This window comes from Crocuta crocuta, unplaced genomic scaffold (genome assembly GCF_008692635.1).
Source record: "Crocuta crocuta isolate KB4526 unplaced genomic scaffold, BGI_CrCroc_1.0 scaffold36, whole genome shotgun sequence".
In the NCBI taxonomy this organism is placed as follows: Eukaryota; Metazoa; Chordata; class Mammalia; order Carnivora; family Hyaenidae; genus Crocuta; species Crocuta crocuta.
The window spans coordinates 21,436,418-21,463,574 of record NW_027532203.1 but is presented as its reverse complement, the minus strand read 5'-3'; the positions used below and the strand labels follow the sequence as shown (position 1 = coordinate 21,463,574).

Below are 27,157 nucleotides of genomic sequence, written 5' to 3'. Positions count from 1 at the left end.
CAGATTGCTCTTTGGAAATCATTTTTTTAATGTTTATTTTTGAGACAGAGAGCATAAGCAGGCAAGGGACAGAGAGAGACAGACATGCAGCAGGCTCCCAACTCTGTCAGCACAGAGCCTGACATAGGTCTCAGAACCCCAAACTGCAAGATTATGACCTTAGCCAGAGTTAGATGCTTAACCAACTGAGCCACCCAGGCACCCCAGAAATCAGGGTTTTTTTGGATGCAGAAAATACTGGGCACTAACACAAACCTCAGTGTTCTCAATGACAGTCTTTTGAGCAGACTACCCCCCCCTTTTTTTTCAAAACAAGCATCTTCCTCCTAAGTTTTACTTTCTTACTTCCCATGTAGTCACTTCTTGCTTAACAGTAGAAAGGTCTCTCTCAGCAGCACCCTCAAATCTCCAGCCTTTTATTCTTTGATACAGAAATCCTACAAACTTCTAAATCTTAAGTATTCAAATCCTGCGAGATAAAATTGTTTAAACTTCCAAGTTGGTTCTTGACAATTTCAGCTGGATCTTCAATCCTTGACAACCATTCTCTTGCTTTTCTGTGGTGATAACCCCTTGTATTCGTATAACTGCTTTACACATTCCTCCTGTCCCTGAGCCAGCTCCTTCCACTACCCAGCCTAGCAAATGGCCTGCCCTCTACTTCATAAAGAAAGTAAGTGTGCTGGGAAAAAGCTGTCTCTATCATCAAACTTGAGTTTAGACTCCATTGTTTCTGTTTTAGCTCTATTTAAATGCTCTTTTATTTCAAGGCCATTTCTCACACTTGACTTATGGATTTTTTTCATTTCGTGTCCTCCAAAAATTAGTTTTCCTCCCATTCCCCCTTACCCTCAACTTTTTTTCTTTACTGGCTTCTTTCCTTCACCAAAGAAATAGCACTTATTTTCTATGTTTAAAATTTTTTTCCCAGGAAAAAAAAAGATTTTTATTCCTTCTTGTCACTATGTAGCTTCTCTCCTTCTCCCAGTTTCATTTACTCAAAGAACACTTCATACTCACATACTATCCATTGATCAACTCACTAAGATTAGTCATCTGCTTTTCCTTTCCACTGAAACTGTTCTGACAAAAATAAGCAATTATAAATAAATGGAAAAACATCTCATGTACATTGAAAAACTTAATATCAAGATATTAATACTTGCCAAAGCAATTAAAATTTCAGTGAAACCTGTCAATACTAATGATATGTTTTAGAAAAAATAAAAATCAATCCTAAAATTTATATGGCATATTAAGAGATGCCAAGTAGCCAAAACAATCTTGAAAAAGAACAATGAAGTTGGAGATCTCATACTTCCAGATTTCAAAACTTAGTACAAAGCTATAGTCATCCAAACAGTATAGTACTGGCATAAAGACAGACATATAGACAAATCAAATAGACATCTCAGAAATAAACTCTCACATATGTTATCAAATGATTTTTGACAAGAGTTGCAAGACCTTTCAATGGGAAAGGATACTCACTGAAACAAAGATGTTGGGAAACTGGATGTTCATATGCAAAACAACAAAGACCCTTACCTAATACATATACAAAATTTAACTCACAGTGGAACAAAGACCTACACATTAGGAGCTAAAACTATAAAACTCTTAGACAAAAATAAGAGGAAAATCTTCATGACACTGGATTTGGCAATTTCTTGGATATAACATCAAAAACACAGGTTATAGAAGAAAGGAAAATTAATTGAATTGCATAAAGATTAAATTCTGTGCATCAGAAGACATAATTGACAATACAAAAAGGCAACCCATGGGAGAAAATATTTGTAAATCATATATCTGGTAAGATTAACATCCAGAGCATATAAAGAATTCATTCAATTCAATAACAAAAAAGCAAATGACCTGATTAAAAGATGGGCAAATTGAATAGACATGCCCAATAAGTATGTAATTAATTTTTATGGAAATGTAAGTCAAAACCAGAGTGAGATGCCACCTCACACCTATTAGGATAGCTACTAAGAAAAAATGAAAAGAAGTGTTGGCAAGGAAGTGGGAATATGTGATCCTTGTACATGGTTGGTAGGAATTAAAGTGGTGCAGCCACTATGGAAAATGCAGTTCCTCAAGAAATCTTAAAATTAACATACAATCCAGCAAACTTAATTCTGAGTATATACCCAAAATAATTGAAAGCAGGGTCTTAAAGAAATATTTGTACACTATTGGCAATAACTAAAAGGTAAAAACAATCCAAGCATCCATGGACAGATGAATGGATAAAGGTGGTGTATACACACAATGGAATATTTAGTCTTCAAAAGAATTTTGACATGTACACATGCTACAACATGGATGAAAGGGCATTATGCTAAGTTAAATAAACCAGTCACAAAATGACAAATACCATATAATTTTACTTATATGAGGTACATATAATAGTCAAATTTATACAGGCAGAAAGTAGAATGATAGTTTTCAAGGGCAGGATAAAGGGGCAAAGAGCAAGTTGTTTAATGGGTATAATTTAGTTTTGTAATATGGCAAAGACTACTGGAAATTAGCTGAACAGTGTGTATGTACTTAACACTACTAACTTGTAAACTTAAAAATGGTTGAAATGGTAAATTTTATGCTATGTTTATTTTACAGTCCTTAAAAATGTTTTAAAAGGAGAGAGGGCAAGATGGAGGAGAAGTAGGGAGCTCCGTACATTTCACTCGCCCCCATATCTCACACGGAGAAGGCCTGAAGCCATAGAAACCCTTACAGAATCCAGGAGTTTGGGAGGAAAAGGAGACAGAGTCCACTGAGAAAACCTTATAAGTGAGTGCAAACTGGGGAAGATAAAATCGGGCTGGGACTGGAGACACAGGGAGGAGGGCGATCCCCCTCTGTGGGGAGCCGCAGTGAATCTAGGGGGGAAAAAGAATGGCCGAAACTGCCCAAGACACTGTCCCTGTCGCTGGAGAAGAGAATAACCTCCGCCCGGGACACAGAGGGAGTCGGTTTCCTGCTCTCCAGCTGACCCTAGGCGGGACGCACTCCTCCCAGGCAACCCCTGGATGAAACTGCACCTCGCTTTCCAGCCCAACCTGGAGGAGACAGGAGCAGCGGCCTCTGGCTTGATCCCCAGGGGGAAGGCTACAGGCCTGAAACTGCTCTGAGAGGCTTGCCTGCGAGTTTATATTTTGGGCAATTTCAAGGAGGCATGTGGACAGAGATCTGGAAACAGGCCTGGCTTGGGATATAGAGCATAGGCCACCTTTGCTATGCCCCTGGAACAGGAAGTTTACACACCCAAAAAAGTGAGTTGCAACGCTTGGTTCAAGAAGGGATTGGGGTGCCACCACTCTTCTCCCCACAACCGCCAAGTCAGGACTCCCATGGGATGCACTGGACCAAACCACGCCCATTCCTCCGGGACAGCTGCCGCCTTCTTCCTCCTCCTCCCTCCTCCTTCCTCCTCCTCCTCCTCCTCCTCCTCCTCCTTCTTCTTCTTCATTTTTAAATGGAGCTGGGGCAAGACCAACATGGATGCACTGCCCTGATTAATTCTGGTCACTGGCTTGCTTAAATAGTAACATTTAATCCATTCTCTAGATGTAAAGTCTACACCTACCTACCTTTTCATCTCTCTCTCTCTGTAGTAATCAGACTATATAGTTTCTCTGGATAGCATGATCGTCATTTCTTTCACCTCTTCTCCAACCATATTTCACTCTTTCGCTCTTTGAAAAAAGCCTCTTATTTGTTCTGCCTGCTCATCTCATTTCCAATTTCGCTGCATCCCTGCTGTCATTTCTCTCTTTCTCTATGTTCTTCATATGCTCTTCTCTCTTCTTTGCATACGCCCAGCTATTTATTTGTAGCTGGGAAATCTGGTTACATGCTTTAAAATGTTCCTTGTCTACTGGATTTCTTCTTTTTTATGTATTATATATCTTATTAATCGCCTTCCCTCCTCCCTCTTTTCTCTTTCTTTTTCATTTTCCCTTTTGGTTTGCATGTTTGTTGGATTTGTCTGTGCATTTGTTCCCTGTATGTTTCTCTGTCTTCTTTTCCAGGGCTACCTCAAGAAACAAGCCAAAGTACACATGGTGGAGAGTCCCAAATNCCTCCTTCCTCCTCCTCCTCCTCCTCCTCCTCCTCCTTCTTCTTCTTCATTTTTAAATGGAGCTGGGGCAAGACCAACATGGATGCACTGCCCTGATTAATTCTGGTCACTGGCTTGCTTAAATAGTAACATTTAATCCATTCTCTAGATGTAAAGTCTACACCTACCTACCTTTTCATCTCTCTCTCTCTGTAGTAATCAGACTATATAGTTTCTCTGGATAGCATGATCGTCATTTCTTTCACCTCTTCTCCAACCATATTTCACTCTTTCGCTCTTTGAAAAAAGCCTCTTATTTGTTCTGCCTGCTCATCTCATTTCCAATTTCGCTGCATCCCTGCTGTCATTTCTCTCTTTCTCTATGTTCTTCATATGCTCTTCTCTCTTCTTTGCATACGCCCAGCTATTTATTTGTAGCTGGGAAATCTGGTTACATGCTTTAAAATGTTCCTTGTCTACTGGATTTCTTCTTTTTTATGTATTATATATCTTATTAATCGCCTTCCCTCCTCCCTCTTTTCTCTTTCTTTTTCATTTTCCCTTTTGGTTTGCATGTTTGTTGGATTTGTCTGTGCATTTGTTCCCTGTATGTTTCTCTGTCTTCTTTTCCAGGGCTACCTCAAGAAACAAGCCAAAGTACACATGGTGGAGAGTCCCAAATACCACTACGAGTAGGAAAATAAAATAACCAAGGTCTCAATAAGAGAGACCAAGAGATACCCTCCAAAGAATACTTTCTGAATGGACAGGCCTTGGACAGTTAAAGAACCGTCTTTGGTACAGCAGCACTCACAGGTGCAGAGGGCATAACAGGCTTTTAAAACTAACAAGAGATAAAGAGGTAACCAAAATGACGAAAAGAAAGAGCTCTCCTCCAAAGAAATTCCAGGAAGAATTGACAGGTAAGAACTGCTCAAAACAGATATAAGCAAAATAACTAAACAAGAATTTAGAACAATAATGATAAAATTAATCGCTGGGCTTGAAAAAAGCATGGAGGACATCAGAGAAACTATGGCTGCAAACACTATGGAGCTTAAAAATGGTTATGATGAATTTAAAAATGTGATAAATGAGATACATAATAAACTGGAGGCCTCCAATGCACGGATTAAAGAGGCAGAAAGGAGAACAAGTGATTTAGAAAACACAATTATAGAAAAAGAAGAAACTGAAAAAAAAGATAAACTGATCCAGGAACATGAAAGAAGAATTCAAGAGCTCAGCGATACAATCAAACAGAATATCGGTATCATAGGAATGCCAGAAGAGGAAGAGAGAGGGAAAGGTGCTGAAGGAGTCCTGGAACAAATTATAGCAGAGAACTTCCCCAGCCTGGGAAAGGAAGTAGACAGACATTGATATTCAAGAGGCACAGAGATCTCCCCTCAGACATAACTGGAATCAATCTTCTGCATGACATATCATAGGGAAACTGGCAAAATAGAAGGACGAAGAGAGAATTGAAAGCAGCTAGGGATAAAAGGGCCCTAACATTCAAAGGGAAGCCTATCAGAGTGGTCACAGACTTATCTACTGAAACTTGGCAGGCCAGAAAGGAATGGCAGGAAATTTTCAATGTGATGAACAGAAAAAATATGCAGCCAAGAATCTCATTCAGAATAGAAGGAGAGATCAAAGTCTTTCCAAATAAACAAAAATTGAAAGAATTCATCACCACTACACCAGCTCTACAAGAAATCCTGAGAGGGACTCTCTGAGGGAAATGTTGCAAGGAATGCAAGATGCTAGAGACACACCACAAGCATGAATCCCACAAATGACACAATGACTCTAAACCCATATATTTCAATAATAACACTGAATGTAAATGGACTAAATGCCCCAATCAAAAGACAAAGGGTAGCAAAATGGATTTTAAAAAATCCATCTATTTGTTGTCTACAAGAAACTCATTTTAGACTGGAGGACACCTTCAGACTGAAAGTAAGGAGATGGAGAAATATCTATCATGCTACTGGAAGTCCAAAAAAAAGTTGGAGTAGCTATACTTATATCAGACAAACTAAACTTTAAAGTAAAGACAGTAACAAGGGATGAAGAAGGGTATTATATAATAATGACAGGGTCTCTCCATCAGGAAGAACTAACAATTATAAATGTCTATGCACCAAATATGGAAGCACCTAAATACATAAAACAAATCATCACAAACAGAAACAGTCTTATCGATAAGAACGTGCTAATAGCAGGGGACTTTAATACTACACTTACAGCAATGAACAGATCAACTAGACAGAAAATCAATAAAGACACAATGGACTTGAATGACACATTGGACCAGATGGATTTGACAGATCTATTTAGAACTCTATATCTTGAGCCTATGGAATTCACTTTCTTCTCAAGTGCACATGGCACATTCTCCAAGATAGATCGCATACTAGGACATAAAGCAGCCCTCAATAAATATAAAAGAATTGAGATCATACCATGCACACTTTCAGATCACAATGCTATGATATTCAAAGTCAATCACAGGAAGATGTCTGGCAAACCCCCAAAAACATGGAAGTTAAAGTAACACCCTACTAAAGAACGAATGGGCCAATCAGGGAATTAGAGAAGAAATTTAAAAATATATGGAAACAAATGAAAATGAAAATAGAACAATCCAAACTCTCTGGGATGTGATGAAAGCAGTCGTAAGAGGAACGTACATTGCACTCCAGGCCTATTTCAAGAGATTAGAAAAAGCGCAAGTGCAAAATCTAATAGTGCACCTAAAGCAACTAGAGGGAGAACAACAAGAGACCCCAAACCCAGTAGAAGAAGAGACAAAATAAAAATCAGAGCAGAAATAAACAATATAGAAACCAAAGAAACAGTTGAACAGATCAATGAAACCAAAAATTGGTTTCTTGAAAAAATAAATAAAATTGACAAACCTCTAGCCAGGCTTTTCAAAAAGAAAAGAGAGAGCAGCACTCAAATAGACGAAATCATGAATGAAAATGGACTGATTGCAACCAACCCCTCAGAAATACAAGCAATTATCAGGGAATACTATGAAAAACTATATGCCAACAAACTGGACAACTTAGAAGAAATGGACAAATTCCAAAACACACATTCACTACCAAAATTCACACGGGAAGAAATAGAAAACCTGAACAGACCATAACAAGTGGGGAAGTTGAATCAGTTGTCAAAAATCTCCCAACAAATAAGAGTCCTGGGCCAGATGGCTTCCCTGGGGAATTCTACCAGACATTTAAAACAGAATTAATACCCATTCTTCTCAAACTATTCCAAAATATAGAAATTGAAGGAAAACTTCTGGACTCATTTTATGAAGCCAGCATCACTTAGATTCCCTAGCCAGACAAAGACCCAGCAAAAAAGGAGAACTACAGGCCAATACCCTTGATGAATACAGATGCAAAAATCCTCAACAAGATCCTTGCAGATTGAATTCAAAATCACATAAAAAGAATTATCCACCAAGATCAAGTGGGATTCATTCCTGGTTACAGGAGAGGTTCAATGTTTGCAAATCAATCAATGTGATACATCACATCAACAAAAGAAAAGATAAAAACCATATGATCCTGTCGATAGATGCAGATAAAGCATTTGACAAAATACAGCATCCCTTATTAATAAAGACCCTTGAGAAAGTTGGGATAGAAGGAACTTATTTAAGCATCATAAAAGCCATCTATGAGAAGCCCTCAGCTAACATCATCCACAACGGGGAAAAACTGAGAGCTTTCCTCCTAAATCAGGAGCACGGCAGGGATGTCCACTCTCACCACTGCTGTTTAAAATAGTGCTGGAAGTCCTAGCATCGGCCATCAGACAACAAATGGAAATAAAAGGCATCAGAATTGGCAAAGAAGAAGTCAAACTCTCACTTTTTGCAGACGACATGATACTCTACATAGAAAACCTGACAGACTCCACCAGAAGCCTACTAGAAGTGATCCAAGAATTCAGGAAAGTTGCAGGGTACAAACTCAATGTACAGAAATCAGTTGCATTTTTATACACCAATAATGAAGCAACAGAAAGAGAAATCAAGAAACTGATACCATTCACAATTGCACAAAAGAACCATAAAATACCTAGGAATAAAGCTAACCAGGGATACAAGAGATCTGTATGATGAAAACTATAGAAAACTTATGAAGGAAATTGAAGAAGACACAAAGAAATGGAAAAACATTCCATGCTCATGGATTGGAAGAATAATATAGTTAAAATGTCATTACTACCCAAAGCAATCTACATTTTGAATACAATCCCAATAAAAATTGCACCAGCATACTTCTCAAAACAAGAACAAACGATCCTAAAATTGTATGGAAGCACAAAAGACCCCAAATAGCCAAAGTAATATTAAAGAAGAAAACCAAAACGGGAGGCATCACCATTCCAGACTTTAGCCTCTACTACAAAGCTGTCATCATCAAGACAGTAGGGTATTGGCACAAAAAGAGACACATAGACCAATGGAACAGAATCGAGAACTCAGATTTGGACCCAAAATCGTACAGCCAAGTAATCTTTGACAAAGCAGGAAAGAGTATCCAATTGAAAAAGACAGCCTCTTTAACAGATGGTGCTGGGAGAACTGGACAGCAACATGCAGAAGAATGAAACTGGATCATTTTCTCACACCATGCACAAAAATAAACTCAAAATGGATCAAGGACCTGAACGTGAGACAGGAAACTATCAACACCCTAGAGGAGAAAGCAGGAAACAACCTCCTTGACCTCCACCGCAGCAATTTATTTGACACATCCCGNATACTACATGGCAATGAGAAAGAATGAAATCTGACCAGTTGTAGCAACCTGGATGGAACTAGAGGGTGTTATGCTGAGCGAAATAAGTCAGGCAGAAAAGGACAGCTACCATATGTTTGCACGTATAGGAGGATTAGGAGGAACTTAATGGAGGACCTTGTGGGAGAAGAAGGGGGGAAAGAGTGGGGGAGAGGGAGATAGGCAAATATGAGAGACTCTTGAATGTTGAGAACAAACTGAGGGCTGACGGGGATGGGGGGGAGGGGATGGGGGAGTGATGGGCATGGAGGAGGGCACTTGTGGGGATGAGCACTGGGTGTTTATGGTAACCAACTTGACAATAAACTATTTTATAAAAATGTTTTAAAAGATTCTACTCCACATTACTAGAAGAGGATGGATTAAATGTTTACTCATTATTTATTCCTTTAAAAAGTTTAAAAATACTTTATCATCTCCAAACCCAGTATTATTTCATAGTCTTAGCTTTTTAAAAAATTCTCTGTCATTTATCACTACTACTCTTTTTTTACATTTCATCCTCCATTGGATTTTGTGAAATATGATTCTCTTTCTCTCCTGCTGGCCCTTTGTCTTCTATTAATATACTAAAGATAGGTATTGCCCAGAAATTTACACTCAACCTCTTATTACTTGTAGTGATGTCCTTGGGCTTGAATGACTAAGCCTTTGCCAGGTGGTCCCTGCCCACAAGAGGTCACTTCTCTAGCACTCTTCTGTTGATACCCATCTACATAGGGTAAAGAGGTCAAGATTAGCTTCTAACCTGGATTACCTACGTTTCTAAAACTTCCCATCTGGGACCTCAGAATTACCTACCCAGATGATCTTATCTACTTCCTGGGCCTCATCCCTAGATCTATTCTCCCAATGGAAGTCTTCCATAAAACAGTAAGCATGCCCTTAAATGATGGCTCTCTGAGGGGGTATATAGAGCTTGGATATATGGGTTAAGGTCTCTTAAGATATAGCACCAAGTCCAAGATAAAAAGAAAGGATAGACCTAGCCCTTGGAAACTCCAGGGGCATTCATTTTTACTCTTGATATGTGTCGAGAGTCAAGGGTACTAGAAAGAGGCAGGCCTGACTATGCATATTCCACAGACACATTTATTTTCTCCCATATTTTAAAATCCTACCTGCCTGCAGCAGATTCCTACAACTGTTGCCTCCAGCCACATTCCCTTTATGAAATTTCAGACCTGAATTTCTCATTGCCCTCTGAAAATATCCACCTGGATTTCACCTAGTCTCAAAATAAAGGTCTTAAAATAAATTCAGCATGCCCTTTCTCATAAACACTCCCTTGTGCCCCTTTACCTTTATTAATAGCAAACCAACTAGTGATTCATTGTAAATCACTATTTCTCCTTCACCCCTAACAAGCATATCAGGTATATTTATAATGTCCCATTCTATCCCAGGAATCCTAAATGCAAGATTCAAGAACTGTTGTGATACCTTCAGGAACAGGAGATAATGGTAGATCTTAGAAGCCAGATGAATGTTTATCCTTCTACTTGGGCTATTGAGGCAAAACATGCATAGTATTAAAAAAGTGCTTTTAGCCAGTAACAACCAATTAGGATCATTCAGGAAAAAACTGATTCAAAGTAAAAAGTGAGCAATTTTTCCCATTGGAGGTGGGAAGTAATGGGGTTCAGGTCAGACTACCCCAAAATATGGCACCTTGGCATATTAAATATATAAAACTTAAGGTATTTGAAAAAAACAGCAGAAGCAAGATGGTCCCTCTGACATTTTCCCGACCCCTGTCTCCTGACATAGATCTTAATAACCTTATGTGAAGGAGGGTCTCCCTGTATCTGGAGAAAAGGAGCATTCCTATCTTCAACGACAAAGGGGCACTGAGAAGAATCCAAAAAAACAGGCCTTGCTGAGTTTCCCCCAGTTAGCCTCATACTACTTAGCCTATCCTATCCGTTCTACTACTTTTCACTTCTCATCAAACCCAGCATAAAAGTACTCCGGTCTAACCTTTTCTTTCAATCTTTACTTTCCTTATGAAGTCTCCTATGTCATGCAAATCTTATGTTAGATAAATTTTTATGCTTTTCTCCTATTAATATGTCTCCTATTAATATGTCAGTTCAATTTTCAGACTAAGCCCAAGACTCTCAGAGAATCAAAGAATACTTTCTCCTTCCATACAGAACCTAACACTAAATTTGCTTATATTAATTCATAAGTGTTGGTTTTCAACAAAAGTGAATTGAGGAAAGGAAGGGCTAGGGTAGTTGGAATGATGTTTGCCTTGACCTTTTGGACACTCTCTATATGCTGCTGCCACACATCAGGACTAGGTTTACCTTGGGGAGCCATGGGTCAAGGTAAAAGGTCAGGAGAGGAGAGCAAACATGTGTATATTTAAAATTCTCCTCTGGTTTGACATGACATCCTCTGAAAAGAGCCACATGTGTTTGCAGTATAGAGAAAGCCTCTTTTTTTAATACACTTTAAATATCTATTCATCCAAGGAATAGTAAAATTGTCTTTTAGCTCCCTTCTGTGCAAGGCAAAGAGTAAATATTGGTGTTTTCTTAATAAATATTTATGTGCATGTAAATAAGTAAAAGTCTTTAAAACTCCTGATATTTATGAACTGATCATAAAGTTTGAGACAGAACTGACATCTCTGGCTCACTGAGAAAAACAGATCGAAAGGAAATCAATTCAAACCAAAGTAATGGAAGGCAGCTCTTTGTATATGCTTGGAATAAATGAGTAAAGCAGAGTAATAACATTGGCAAACAATTTAAGGTAAGAATATCAGGAAAATACACTGATGGATGAGAATATAGTTCTTTTTTTCTAGATCTTAGGCATGGCAAGCTAAGGTATTAAGAATGGTGGACTTCTGTAGTTAGCCCATATAGAGATAAACCAACTGAAACATGTCCTTTTCAAAGAAAATTTGTTCTAAGTACTTAGTGTGAGATCTGTGCTATATGCTCAATGAACAAAATCAGATATAGTCCCTGCCCTCAATGAATCTATATTCACTATGTAGAACACATAGTAATTAATTATTCAATTTAACATAAAATAACAATAATTGCCATGAAAAATAATTGATTGAAGCTTTAATGAATACAAATATTTGAATATATCCTGTCAATTAAGGCAGAGAAATAAGCGTGAAGGAGTAATAATTGAGTAGATGAGGACAGAACAGGTGGCATTAACTAGATTTCCAATGTCTATAATAATAAAGCTGGATTAGTACTCTCTATTTTATTCCTAAATAATTATTTTAAAATACAGGAAAATATCTCCTTTCATTTTACTTGATTTTTCTGTTAGTTCTAAAAGCTACTTAAAAGAGTTTGTAGGAAATCTTGGACCTGGTATGCATGAGAAACTAATGGAATTGACAATTTTACCAATGCTGCAAAAAGCAATTAATCAGTGTCATTAGGAGCCAATAGGTTAGCACTTCCTTTAAACAAAGTTAAAAAGATCTTTCCAAGCCTATAGAATTTAAGAGAAAGAAAGAAATTCAGACCATTTACAAAATGTCTTCTCTCCTTTAACTTTCAATTCAAGATTAATTTTGTTTCAATGTCTACATATTTAAGTGGTAGACTCAATGGAGTTGATTTTATTTTCCTCCTTTTCTTAGCTGGGTCTTGTTCTCAGATGCTATCAAATAATTTGACTATAGGGTAAAAAATCTCTAAGAGGCTAGAAGGGGAATTTTCCCCCTTTTCTTTGGAGAGTAGAATGCTCTCTCCCTGCCCCACAAATTGACAATATCATTCCAATCTCTGTGAAAGCCTGGGCCTGAGCCCAGAAGACAAATCACAGAAATGCTACAGTTCTCTTTTCCCTGTACAGTATCTATGTGGTACAGAGACATATGGTCAGTCCGTTAACAAGACATTTTCTCGACATAGAATCAAGTGTACAAATTGACTAGGATTTTTTTAATGAACCAAATCAAGTGAATAATTGGATACCATGGAGATGCAGCCTTATTTTGTTTATTCATTTTTTTTAATATTGATATTAACATAAACCAGAAGGAAAATTAGATTTCTAACTAGGTGTAGTTTTCCCACAAGCAAACATTTTATAAATGAGAGGCACAGGGTAGATTCTGAAATTTCATGATCTTTAACCTGTAGTGATAGAAGCATAAGCACAACCATGACCATATGTTTGTTTTTCTTCTAAGTTTATGTGCAGAAGTATGATAGCAGAGACTTAGACTTAAAATTGTATTATGCTTTTGAGTACTTAGCATGTTTCTTATTTATATTTTGCTTACAGCAAAAGAAACAATTTTGTTGAGAAGATCAACTTATAATTAGTCGGAATAGGCAAGATTATGGTAAAACAACACATTGTAAATCTCAGTGGTACAAAATGACCAAAGTTTGTTACCTACACCAGATTGCCTGAGGACTCTGCTCCTTGTACTCACTTAGGGGCACAGCCTATTGAAACAACTACTATCTTTAATAAGATCAGTCACCATACTAAAAAAACAAAACAAAACTCTGGAGAGCCTCAGAGTAATAATTAAATGCTCTGGACTAGAAGTAACATGTGTCATCGCACTTAAAATTCACTGGCCAGAACCAATCACATGGCTCTGTGCACACATAAAGGAAATCTAGTAGATTTGCTCTTGTCAGAAGGCAAAGAGCCAGGTATCTTTTGTATACAGTATTAATAACTGCCATACCCTCTTACGAGGAAAAGTGATAGATTTCTGATAGCCATCTATGAATTTCCTGTTTGCTCAAAACTAGTTCCCAGACAGAATATAACTGATACACACACACACACACACACACACACACACACACACACTTTTTATACTCTTTTCTTCTTCCTAGTGCCACTTAGTAGAGAAATAAATGAGCATAACATTTAAGGCAATAAACTGATGTGATGAGAACATGAGATGCTTTAAAAGCTCAAAGGTAGGGGCACCTAGGTGGGTCAGTTGGTTAAGCATCTGACTTGTGGTTTCGGCTAAGGTCGTGATCTCATAGTTTGAACCCTGCATCAGGCTCTTGGCTGATAGTGTAGAGCCTGCTTGGGATTCTTTCTCTCCCTCTCTTTCTGCCCCTCCCCTGTGTGCACTCTCGCTCTCTCTCAATCTTTCTCTCTCTCTCTTTCAAAAATAAACTTAAAAATAAAAGTTCAAAGTAGGTTCAGCTTACTTTGGGTACAATGTAAAGCAGAGTAGAAAAGACCATGAATAGAGAGGAAGGGTGGATTCTGAAGAAGGGTTTTTCCAGGTCTTAGGAAAAAATGTAAGTATATGAACAGCCGGTAAAGAGAGAATCAAAAGGAGAAAAAGGGATAGGGATAGGCAACAATTTTTATTCAATTATTTATTTTGTTCATTCAGCAGTGACTTACTGGTCCCCTGACATGTGCCAACCCTAAAGTTGGCTCTGGATGTGGGATATACAAGATAAACCAAGTCTTTGTCTTCATGGAACTCACTGGTTCATGGAGGAAATATCAACATCATCATGATTATCTTTAATCTTGAGTGAGTACTACAAACTCAGTCTCTGTGTTTCTTAAAAATTATATAAGTAGAAAATGCCAGTTTTAAGTGATTCTTATCAAATGCCTTATTTAATTCTCAAAACCATAAACCTTACGAGGAAGTGCTTTTAGCATGCCCATTTATAGATAAGGATGTCAAAAGCTCAAAAGATTAGTAATTTGACTAAAGTTACAAAACAAAGTCTAGATTAAAACTAAGGATTTTAACCCTATATTGCAACACTATCAATTATTGATTACAGAAGAAAAGCATATATAAAGTCCTATGCAGGAGTTAAGTGTAATGAGAAGGCACGGGTAGATTAAGAGAAGTGACCAGAGTTACATTTTCAGAAAGACCAATATGTATGTGACTAGACCACAGGGAGTCTACATTAGAAAAAAAGAAAAGAAGGAGTCTATTAAAGTGTTTTGAAAATATAGGAGAGAGGTTCAGAATGATGGTAGAAAAGGTGGTGAAAAATGATCATATTTGACTTTGAAGGTATTGCCCCCAGAATGCATATGGGTTTAGAGAAAAATTAGGGACCGTTCCTAGTTTTGTGGCTTGGTCAATTGGGTGAACTCTGTACTATTCACTCAATATTATTTACTGAAATGAAAAAGCTTGGTAGGAAAAATTTTAGGAGTAGGGAAATTAAGAATGTTGTTCATAAATCTTTAAGTTTGAGATGCCTTATTAATTATTCCAATGGAGAAGAGATGTCAGTCTGGCAGTTGAAAATATACATCTAGATTTCAAAATAAAGAAAAATAAGCCTGGAGATATACAATTAGGGTTGAAAGGTATACAGATGGTATTTAAGTCATGGTCCTGGGTGTTTGAGTGTAAACAAATCCCTGGGACTTTCCACATTTGCATATCAAGGAAAAGAAGAGAACCAGTAAAAGAGACTTAGAATCAATGGCCAATAAAATAATAAGATAACCTGTGGAATGTGGAAACCTGGAAGCCAAATGAGGGATGCTTCAAATTTCAAGGGGGGAAAAAATGACCAGTGGCACATGTTGCTTATAGGTCAGAAAGATAGATTGAGAACTAAGCATGGGATTAAAAATGATGGAATTCATTGGTAATATTCATTTTATCATTTAGTAGAGGTCATCTGTCATTTCTGATTGGCCAGAGACTTTAGAAACAAATGCTTTTTCTGTCATCTTAGTCTATCTGTGGAATGTAATATTAACAAAAATTGAATTTTCACAGTTTACCCCATTAAGGAGGCTGGCTACTTTCTCCTAAAATCACATCCTTGCCAGAGGTAGTGTCTGGTTATTACATGAACACTATAAGATTAAGCTCATTACAAGTACAGACAACTAGAATAGAGAAATAATACCAAATCTAGTGTAGTATTCAAGCATTGAAATTATAGGCATTACCTATTACTGGAAACATAAACTATATAACCCTTAACTATAAAATTATAGATATGTAAAACACATTTTATAAAATGATTGCCATTAAAAAAGAACACTGTCACTGTTCTAACTCCAACTATACTGTTTCTCTTATTAATCTTCATTTGCAAATTGACTTTCAAGAAAACTGTTTTTGATCCATCCTACAGCTACCATTAGCAACTTTGCTATTCAAAGTCCTCATGCTGTCTGTGGCTGGCTGCTGTGCTTTTAAGAGCAAAGGCACAGAGAGGGATGATGTATATTCATATTCTAAAATCCTGTCATTAACCCCTTAGTTAATTAGGTCTCGACTGCTCCCTTCAGCAGTCGGAATAGGAATTATATGCTCATTTTCTCTCTTATAGTGTCACCAAAACTTAAAAAAAATCTTTACAGAAAATATGGCAGCTCCAGATGGTGAGTTTCTGTCAATTAAGAGACAGATAATTTTAGTTAACCCTTGGAAATCTCACTGACAGTCATTTCTCCTCTCCTTTTCATTTAGAAACTCCGTAAATGTCCTACATGTGATCAGTAATGATTATTTACATACAAATATCTACTGCACTTTTCACAGGGACCTTTTCTAAAATATACTGACACAGAGTAAAAATGACACTTAAAGTGTTCGCCTGTAAAATATCTTGGTCTTTCTTAAGTGTATTTTGAAGTAAAAATGACAATACACATACATGGAGTTATCTCACATTTTTACAAGCCATTCTGTTACAGGGCTTCCCTTATCTCACCATGTCAGTGACTCTCCAGTCAGTATTATGGACTTTATTATCTTCCATTTGATGTCTGTATATCCCTTTCCCTTGAGTCCTAGATGCAACAGTTTCCATGTAAACATTCCAGATGTCTAAATATGAATAGCCAATTTATTATTTCATGTATTTTCCTTAATTAGTTTGTGAGCATCTTAAAGATTTTGAATATTTCTACCAGGAAATGGGCAAAGAGAGCACATACACACAGAGGCAATATATTTGACTGCCTGTAAGTCAGAGCACAGAAAAATAAATTGCCCAGGACAAGAGATTAATTTATGATTCATTAAACTCACTGATTCATTTGACTTCTCCATGTCAGACTTCTCCCTGACAAAAAATATTAACACAACCCATATGCATTGTAAAAATAAGAAGTTTGATTGAGATCTTTTTGGATTTCAAAGAACAAATTAAGGAATAAAGAAACATTAGAATATTTACATTTGAAAATTTGCTATTGTAAATTCATTCTTTACCTCTTTGAGATGTAAATCTTCTACAAGTCAGGAATGTTTTCCTTTAGGTCCTGGGAGCCATCCTTTGAAATGTAATCACTAAAAAAGATAGGAGCCCTGTCTCCCATCTCAGTGGAAGGGTAGGAACCTAACTTCCATAAATAGACAATTAGGAAACACAGAAGGCCTACCCACACTGAACAAATTCCTTCCACTATCCTCCAGGTTGTTTTTTTCTCCCCATTACCTGACCCCAATGTTTCAAAATCTGTCCACCTTTTCTTTCCAGGGAATTGAGTTCAATCTCTCTCTCGTACTGCATGCAATGTCTTGACCCCTATTGCAATAGTCTTGGATAGTCTTTCTGTTTTTAACAAGAAACCATTGCAATTCTTCTTTCATAGTATTATAGCAGGGGCTGAGAAAGATGTGGAAGAAATATAAATACTATTATCATCCTATAGAGTTGATGATCTGTTTAATAAATAGAAATAGAAATACACAAAGGAATTAATGAAAAAGTAAGAGCAATAGAGGCTTTATGAAAATAGTCAATGTGAATCGAAATTTGTCTACATATAATATCATTAGTTAACACCTGTGTGAACCCAAAAGTAATATTTTGCAAAGAGCATCTCTGACTTTGCCATTGACTACTCTTTCACCTTAAGAAGGTTACATATTGATATCCATGTTTCTTTATCTATGAAATAGGGAGAATAGCTGATTTAACTATGTTATGAGAATTAAAAGTAATCAGTAATTATTGAGCACTTATAATGTGGCAGGTGTTATGTTCTAAAATGCTTTACCTATACTAAATCATTAGATTCTTACAATGTTAGCTTGTACTATTTCATTCTTATTTTACATAGGAGGCAACTGAGGCACTAAGATAGTAAATATCTTGATCATAAGTATCATCTCACAAATGGCTGGCCTACAGTGAAGATGCAAGCAGTATTCCCTACTGCTTACTTCACTCAAGTCTGTAAAAATGCTTTCAAACCAAAACCAAAACAAATACAAGGAAAATAAATAAATATAAAAAAGAAATGAATGTCCACACTGAGAAAAAGGGAAAACTTAGCTGACTTCTGACATTTCTCCAATGTAATGCCATTCTGGTATGTGGGGATAACCAACATAAACTCTCTAAACTGTAATTTCCTGTTACACCTTCCAGTTTCTGCATTCTAAAAGAACACAAATCTGTCTCTCTCATTTAAAAAGGCTGTTTAAGTATCTATACTCTTGGATCAGAAGCATCATCTCTAATGAATGTTTTTCTTCATAATACTGAGAAGGACAGATGGGAATTTGTGCCTTCTCTCCACTGAAAGCAACAGGGAGAAAGCTTTGGAGCTGTGAACCCTTCCTGATTGTTTACTCTGCCTGGCTACCCGCCCATAGCAGCCTCTTGGATCTCTCCCTGAGAGCCCCCATGACAGCTATTCTGAAGGTCAGGTCTGTGCTCCACACATCTGTCACTATATTCCTTGTGATTTTCAGGCAGAAGACTGGTAGAATTGAGCTGGGTTATTGATAAATATTGATAGTTGTGTGTGAAAACGTACTAGTGCATATGAGCTAGTCCTGATGTAGGAGGGATTTCTGTTCTCTTGACTCACCTCTCTCTTGTTCTTTGCTTTTCAGTTATTTGCATGGTTGTTAACACCCTGTAGGACAAGTAAGGACAAGAAGAGATATGCAAACTTAAATGAAACCATTCAGGTATAGTTGTAAGCAAGGGTCTGACAGGACCAAGATAGAAATGACAGACTTCTGCTGTTTGACTTTTAGCTGTGGGGCAATAGGGAATTTTCCTCTTTTTTGTATTAATCTTTCCTGTCCTACTTTTACCACTGAGTATGTTTTTATTTTATAATTGTGAATATTAACACCACTTTGTAAATACATTAAATGTTAGCTTCATTTTCCAGAAAAGCTGAACTGTTCAATATCATTCAAAACATAAGCAAAATTTGCAGGGTTTGGTTTTGTTTTGTTTTGTTTTGGTATATACAACGTTGATTTTACCTGGATACAGAGTATTGCATCAACCCTAGAAGTCTGGAAGACAATTGCTTAACCACTGATTCAACAGACATTAAGTTGGGCTGCTCAAAAATTCTCTTACTCCTATAGATTATTAGCATTAATAGTGAGGAATTACTGCTTATGCATTATTGAGTACAAATTTATTGAGCATCTAATATGCTTCCCAGTTATAAGTGTTACATGATGTGGTACTCAGCTTTCATGAACTAAATTGTTATGCCAAACAAGAAGCAAGATGATCCATCTTTTTAATGTAGATATTTATCCTATATAATCTGTTTTTTAAGAAGAATTTTTGTGTTTGTTTATTTTTGAGAGAGAGAGAGAGAAAGTGTGGGTGGCAGAGCAGCAGAGAGACACAGAATTCAAAGCAGGCTCCAGGCTCTGAGCTGTCAGCCTAGAGCCTGATACAGGGCTCAAACTCACGAGCTGTAAGATCATGATCTGAGCTGAAGTCAAATACTTAACCAACTTAACTTAACCACCCAGGCACCCCCTAACCTGTATAATTTCTTATCCCTTCATATATTTGGTTGCCTGGATAGCAAGACAATTGACAGGTAGATAGATAGGTGATACATGTATGCAATAAAAGACAATAGTGTTGAATAAATGTAAGATAATTCAGATAAAAAAGAATAGCATACAAACCACTATACGAGCTATAAAATGAATGTTTTAAGAATAAGATTTCTGGATACCAATGCTCATAGAGTGAGTCAGGAAACTAAAAAGTAGGTAAGGTCTAGTGATTTTGATTTTAAGCCCAAGCACAGTATGACCCCCAAATGAATCTAAATGCTTCAGTGACAAGACAGAGCCTTAAATGTAGGGCCTGGGGAAAGAAGAATCATATCTTCCCCTGGGAAAAGTGTCAAAGATAGACACAGAATAAGGAAGATCATTTCTACGGAGCCTGGAAAGTTAATGATCCTAAGTAGCCACTAACAGAAGGTGAGAAACTGGGCAATCACCAATGGGTATCATTGTACATGATCAATCATCAACTAGTGGAACAGCCAGATGATTCCAGGAACATATTTGGCACTTATAGAATCTATAGATACTTATATTTGAAATGCATTTAAGTCCCATTCCTTTGGTTCCAAATATTAGTGGTTTACCAAACAAATGCTTGTGCAGATTGTAACACCAGAAGTGGAATGTGTGACATGTATACATACGAATCAAAATACTCAAGAATTTAAGAGGCATGTGAAGATAATGAGGGCTGCAGTGGCTAGGTGAGGCTTCCTGAATGAAATGGAACCTGAGCTGGGCATTGATGAAAGGGCAAAAATGGACTGGCAGAGACTGTTGAGGGAGAAATTAGAGCAAGAAAAATTCTAGGAGTCAAGGTATGGAGGTAGCAATAAAGGGATGCCAAGATAAGTAGAAGGAAATGGGGTTTTAACGTGGAATTGGTCCAAATTATAGTTGGCCTGTGCAATTTTAAATGAGCTCCCAAACACTAACTTCAAGAGTAACAAAAATTTTATGATTTTTCCAACTGAAATGACAAATAAAAGTTTTGTTAGTTGAAGCAAAAATTTTGACTTTTTTGGTTTACTTTTTTTAATTTTTCAGAGGCTAAACAGAGGAGATGATGGAGTATATAGCCTGAGTGAGACCTGCATGTGAAATATAAGTGTTCTTAGTTACATGAAGCACTATTTCATTCTACTTAAGGCCTTCCATGGGCAACTGGGAGAAGAGTGAGTCCAAAGAGGGAGAAGAGAGAGCACTCAATAGTCTTTCCCTAGGTTTTCTCAAATATCAGGCAAGTCTCACAGAACATAACACTGTATCTGTCAATGTGGATTTCTCATTAAAAACAGTTTATGTGTGAACATTTAGTGGACAGAGACAAAAGAGCCAGATTATAACTTGACATCCAATGAATGGAAGGTGGCAATTTAGTTAGGGCAAGGTCATTTATTATTCCCTTTTGGGTAATATATTATTGTTATTGTTCCTCGAATCTTTGGTCGATCATAACTCAACACCCATGTATTTCTAGTTGTTGAAGGAGAGCTTTCATTGGAAAAAAATTCCAAAGAATTAACAATAGAAAAGCCATGTTTTCCTTGTTGGCCAGTCAATTAGAATAAATGTGGTTGTACATAGACAGTGCATCATAGTTTTACCCTTTTATTCACATTGTCATATCTTCCTATAACCCTTTTGCATATCTAAATTGTACAGTGTATACCTAAGTCTTTTAAGGCCAAACTCAAAATACAGTCCCAGCATTAATGCTTCCTTGATAATTTCCATCTCCATCTTCCTCTAGACTTTTCTTTTTCAACTCTCATAGGAGGAAAAATTAAGGCAACAGAGAATGATGGTTTATGAACTCAGGTAATGGATTTAGATATACTTGGGTTTGGGCCCCTATTCTGTGATTTTCTTTATGCTATCAAGCAAATTACTTACTCTTCCCTTAGCCTCAATTTTCCCTTTGTTAGAATGAGAACAACAGCAATCCTCAGCGACATTATAAGAATTGAATGAGACAATTTTCCAATATGCTCTGCATGGTGCTTGACTAAACCCTCAATAAATGTAAAGCATTTTGGGTAGTAGTAATAATGGTATTATTATTATTCAACCAAAACAGATTTTTAAAAAAATGTAATGACTATTCTTGATATTCACTGTGACTACGATGCTTTCTCTGTCAATAAAAATCCTAATTATCCTTTAATACTCTTTCAGATCTTACATCTGTCATTAAGACTCTCTGAAATGCCTCAGCAACCATTAATCTCCTTTGAAATGTCCTACTGTTCAGAGGATGTTATACAAAATTTTAACAACAGAATTTATTAAACATAGAATGTGCTTTTAATGTCAACACACCTATGTTTGAATCCCTTATTTGTAATTTCCTACCCATGTATCTTCACAAGCATCTATAATTGATCAAATACAAGGAAGTTTACGAGGTCCAAATGAGAGAATCCAAAAGAAATTTTAAATTTGTAAACTGAATTACATATTTGCTTATAATATTTAATTTCAAACTTAGTAATAGATTCAAAAAGATTTATTAAATATTTAAAGCATTCTCTTCTATTTTATAAAATACATATTTTAACTCTTCCCAATCACCTTGACATCAATATCTTATAAACAGAGTCATTCATAAGGTCATCAAATACTGATTTCCAGATATGGTTGAGACACTGCACTTTTCAAATTTCTGAAAAATACTTCAGTGGAAAAATTTTACTTCAAGTCTCAAATTTCATTTGTGAAGCTTTGCACAGTTGTGTTTTTGTTGTTTTTTTTCCATTTGTTTTGTAGGAATAACTAGGATCCTAATGAATTACTAGATTGGTTTTCTAAGTGATCGTCAGAAGTCTTGCTTATACTCATCCCCATTATTTGGAATTGTGAGATTATATCCCCAGGAATCACTATTAAAACCATGTTAAATCTTTTTGGCATTAAGTGGTTGTTGTTTTTTCCCTCCAGTTCTATTTTTTTTAATTTTTTAAAATGTTTTATTTAGTTTTGACAGAGAGATAGAGACAGTTTGAGCAGGTGATGGTCAGAGAGAGAGGGAGATACAGAATCCGAAGATAGACTCCAAGCTAGCTGTCAGAGGAGAGCCCGACGGGGGACTTGAACCCACGAACTGTGAGACCATGACTTGAGCCAAAGTCGGACGCTTATCAACTGAGCCCCTAGGCGCCCCGCTCTTGTTCTATTTCTATAAAGGTTTAATACTAGCTGTGACTGAGGTTTTTCAAGCTAGGGTATCTTCTTCAGAAGCTGTTTGTATAAAATCAGATAATTTGAGAAAATACTCCAAATTTTGATTTAATTGAAGGGCTCAACCATAAGACATTTCCTTTTACAAGGAATAGTTTCACATCTGAGCATATGCGGAACTTACCTTCCTTGAGCATCAGCCATTTTACTTCTAAAATGGTGCTATCTGTATCTACAGTTACAGAACTGTTGGATAATTAACTAAATTAGATGGCATGTAGAACACCTGGTATTGTGTCTAGCACATTTTGCATTTTTTATATATTTTAGAATTATAAGGAATCACAATTATCAAAGAATACAGATGCCCGGATAATATGCCCAAAGCAACGCAGCTAAAATGAGAATCCAAGTGTTCCACATCTATATTCAGCTCACCCTCGGGTAAGCATTTAAAACACTACTTAAATTTAGTGTACTATGGATGAAAATAAATCATTTCAGAACTAGATTCGTGGAACAGTAATTTGTAGCAGATTTTTCAAAGATGAAAAGGAGAGGTGAGTGGCCCAAATCTGTGGCATATAGAGGTTAAAAAAAAAAAAAAAAAGGAAATTGACTAGCAAGGAGACAATACATGGACAATTATGTTATCTGTTTAGGACTTTTTGTTTGATATTTGCTTGATCCCTGACAGTGTAAGTTTTAGTTTTCTTATACACAAAAGATCTGAATTTATTCTGATCATGGTTGACCTTTCAAATTAGAAGAGTTTTCTGATCAAAATTATTTAATTAGATATCTGCCTTTCATTAGTACTATTAGTTACTTGAGCCATTTAAAAATTGCCTGTTTCAGATATAATTATATCTGTAGCTGAATTTTATATCACTACAATTATTATACCTTCATAACTAGTTGGTGTATTTGTTACTAATGGAAGTTTAAATAAAATTCACTCATTAAAATATATACATGAGTATCAAAAGATACAGATATTAAAATGTAAATAAATATTTAAATGTGCTTGTCTTTGTTAGTTCACACAGCAGTATGCGAGCATGTTTGGCAATAAGACAAAGTTCTAAGTCTCAGGACTGATGATCATGTTATTTAATCACTGGTGGTAATTATCACTGGCCGTTTTTCTTTTAAGTTTATTTATTTTGAGAGAGAGAGACAAAGTACAAGTGGTGGACAACCAAAGAGAGAAACAGAGAATCCCAAACAAACAGCCCTACATTGTCAGTCCAGAGCCTGATGTGGAGCTTGAACTCACAAACCATGAGACTATGACCTAAGCCAAAGTCAGATGCTTAACTGACTGAGCCACCAAGGCACCCCTATCACTGATCTTTTATATGAATTCTTTGCTCTAGTCAGTTAGAGCTCCTCATTTTACTCACATATTCTTATAAAAATTCTCAGTATTATGACTGTGTTACACGTGAAAAGCCTATCAAACTTGCTGTTGGTTTTTTTGTTTTTTTCCAGATCCATTCTTAGCATTCCAGAGAACTTCCCTATGACCCTGTATAATTTTACCTCCATGTTGTTCAGTGTTCATATACCTATTGTCATCATACTAGGCCATATAGATAGAATTTCAGAGAAGAGTGAAACCTGAAAGATCATGGGAACCTGGAAGATCAATAGGAAGATCATGAAAATTATCAATAGGAAGACTGAAGCTCCTCCAAAGGGCAAAATGAAATTGCCAAATAGGCAGAATTTGTTCATTTTAGCCTGTGTTGTCTGTGCTTTTGGTGTTTCATCTGAAAAATTATTGGCATGATTAATGTCAATGAGCATTTTTCCTGTTTTCTTTGAGGAGTTTTCTTACATTTTCAGGTGTTATATTTAATTCTTTATTTTGAGTTAATTTTTGTGAGTGGTGTAAGATAAGGTTCAGGTCCCCACTCTTAAAAATTATTAAAATTCCTACAGATCATTTGTTAATATGGGTTATATACTAATATTTCCATATTATAAATTAAAAGACTTTAAAAATCTTAATGCATTTTAAAAATTTATATGTTAACATAAATAACTTATGAAACAAAATAACTGTAATTTACAAAATGTTTGGTGAGAATAGTAAAGTTATTTTAGGTTTTTGAAAATCCACATGGCTTAATAAAAGACAGTGAGGTTTTTGTATCTGCTTCTCCTATGGCTAATTTTGTATGTCAACTGGGCTAAAAAGTATGTGGTAAAACATTATTCTCGGATGTGTCTGTGAGGATGTTTCTGGAAAAGATTAGCATTTACATCAGTCCACTGAGTTGAAGAGGATCCGCTCTCACCACATCAATGGGTTCCATCCAATCCAATCCCTTGGGGAGACTGAATAGAACAAACAGGAAGAGGAAGGGTGAGCTGGATTATCTAGCTTCTGCCCTCAGACTTTGGACTGTGACTCTCACCACAGGATCCCCTGGTTTCATGCCTTTGGACTCCAACCGGATTATATTACCCACTTCCCTGGTTCTCCAGCTCTCAGATGACAGCTTCAACCCAAACTGATAAAGCTTCTTAATTCCATATTTGCCAATATGTAATTTGGTTAAAGTATATTATGAAATTCTGAGATTACACAGATTTGTAGTTGGGAGAAAACAAATTATTTTTATTTTCCAGATAATTGTGCATGTTCCCTTTTGATACTACACCAGAACTCATCAAGGAGTAGTTTCCTAAAGGTTAGTTGCAATGTGGAAACTTGAGACCACATCAGTAAACTCTTTAAACTTAATACATTTAAAATCCATTGGTCAACCTTGAATTTTGAATGTCTTTATTTGTAAATTGTGTCTGAAAAGCCCTGCAAGTTTCATTCAGAAAACATTGGTTTACTGACCTAAGCTGATTTTCTAAATGTTGACACATTTCATCATAAGATATCAAGAAGTCAGATGCATTAACATTGCCACTGATTTCATTAGAAAAGTTTTGAAGTATTGGAAACCTATCCTGGTTCATGTGGTATATTTTTTCCAAAATACTAATTTTTATTTGAAAGTTTGATAATACTGTCATTTGTTTTCCTTAAAGTAACAAGCTCATTCATTCAACTTTTGAGAAAATATCTGCTCAATACCTAAGTCTAAATCTTTTGTTAGACAGTCATTATTGCAAATAAAAAGTGGTTTTCTATGAACAGAGTTGCTAATTTAGCATGCCACTGGATTGCCCAAATGATTTTCCTGGAGATCTAACATCTAACATCTAACATCACTATGGGACAGAAGAACTTTATATGCACCTACCATTTTCTCACACAGAATATTACAGAGATGTTTCTGAGGGTAGAAATTTAATAAAATTTCTACTAATTCATCAAAGACATTCTTAAATGAAACTAGTATATTTTTACTGCAAGTGCGAGGTGATCAAGAATTTCAAAAATTGCTAGCATAATTTGGTAACACCACATTGACTTGTCCTAAGGCATCAGCAGTTTTATCTACCATAATTTCAGTACTGTCAGTGCAAATGTCAACACACTGAGAAAATGAGAATACTGTTTTAGTATTATTATACAAAGAATTTTGACATTAAGGATTCTCTGAATAGGTCTCAGGGATCTCCCAGTGGTGAATGTACCACCACGCTTTGAGATCCACTGAATAAAGTTTATATTTGAGACAGAGAGAGATGGAGACAGAGAGACAGAGACACACCAATGCCACTACTTTGGCCAAAATATGTTTTTCATAGCCAGGAGCAGTGTCAGCAATTGTATACTTTCAGAAAATAATTATCTCCTCTTCTAAAACCAGAAATGCTATTTATAAGGTCTCTAGTAGCAGGAGTTTCCCTAGTGTTTGCTTTCTATTCCTCATCTGGTAATCACTCTGAGCTACCAATTTAGGATCAAGTACAGATTCATAAATTGACAAGTAGCTCATGACTATTATCTTGACTGTAGTCCACTCTCCTGTGCAATCACTTTGACTCTCAACTCTCAAATTATTGAGACTAAGCTCTTCATAGCAGCCTTGGAAACTCATGAAGGAGTATGTATTATAAATACATTTTTAAAGCACTGTTTTTTTTCCTTTTTTCCCCTTTTAATCTATTTTTTAAATAAAGTTATTTATTACTTAAATAAGTTATTTATTTCTTTTTCAGAGAGACAGAGCAGAGAAGGGGCAGGGAGAGGGAGAGAGAGAATTCCAATGCTTCCAGCACTGAACCTGACTCAGGGCTTGAACTCAGAAAAGTGTCAGATCATGACCTGCACTGAAACCTAGAGTCTGATGCTTAACTGATAGAGCCGCCCAGGTGCCCTTGTTT

The 27,157-nt window shown here is 36.4% G+C and overlaps 1 protein-coding gene and 1 long non-coding RNA gene across 2 annotated transcripts in view; one reads left to right on the top strand and one right to left on the bottom strand.

The window, feature by feature from the left end:
* The window catches only part of RIT2 (Ras like without CAAX 2), a 381,589-nt gene that overhangs the window by 27,220 nt on the left and 327,212 nt on the right, over positions 1 to 27,157 (bottom strand). The window lies entirely within an intron of this gene.
* On the top strand, positions 2,640 to 22,904 carry LOC144242649 (uncharacterized). Its single transcript, XR_013338405.1, has 4 exons — positions 2,640 to 2,802; positions 4,706 to 4,995; positions 14,276 to 14,422; positions 20,726 to 22,904. It is a non-coding gene; the product is annotated as an uncharacterized LOC144242649 (long non-coding RNA).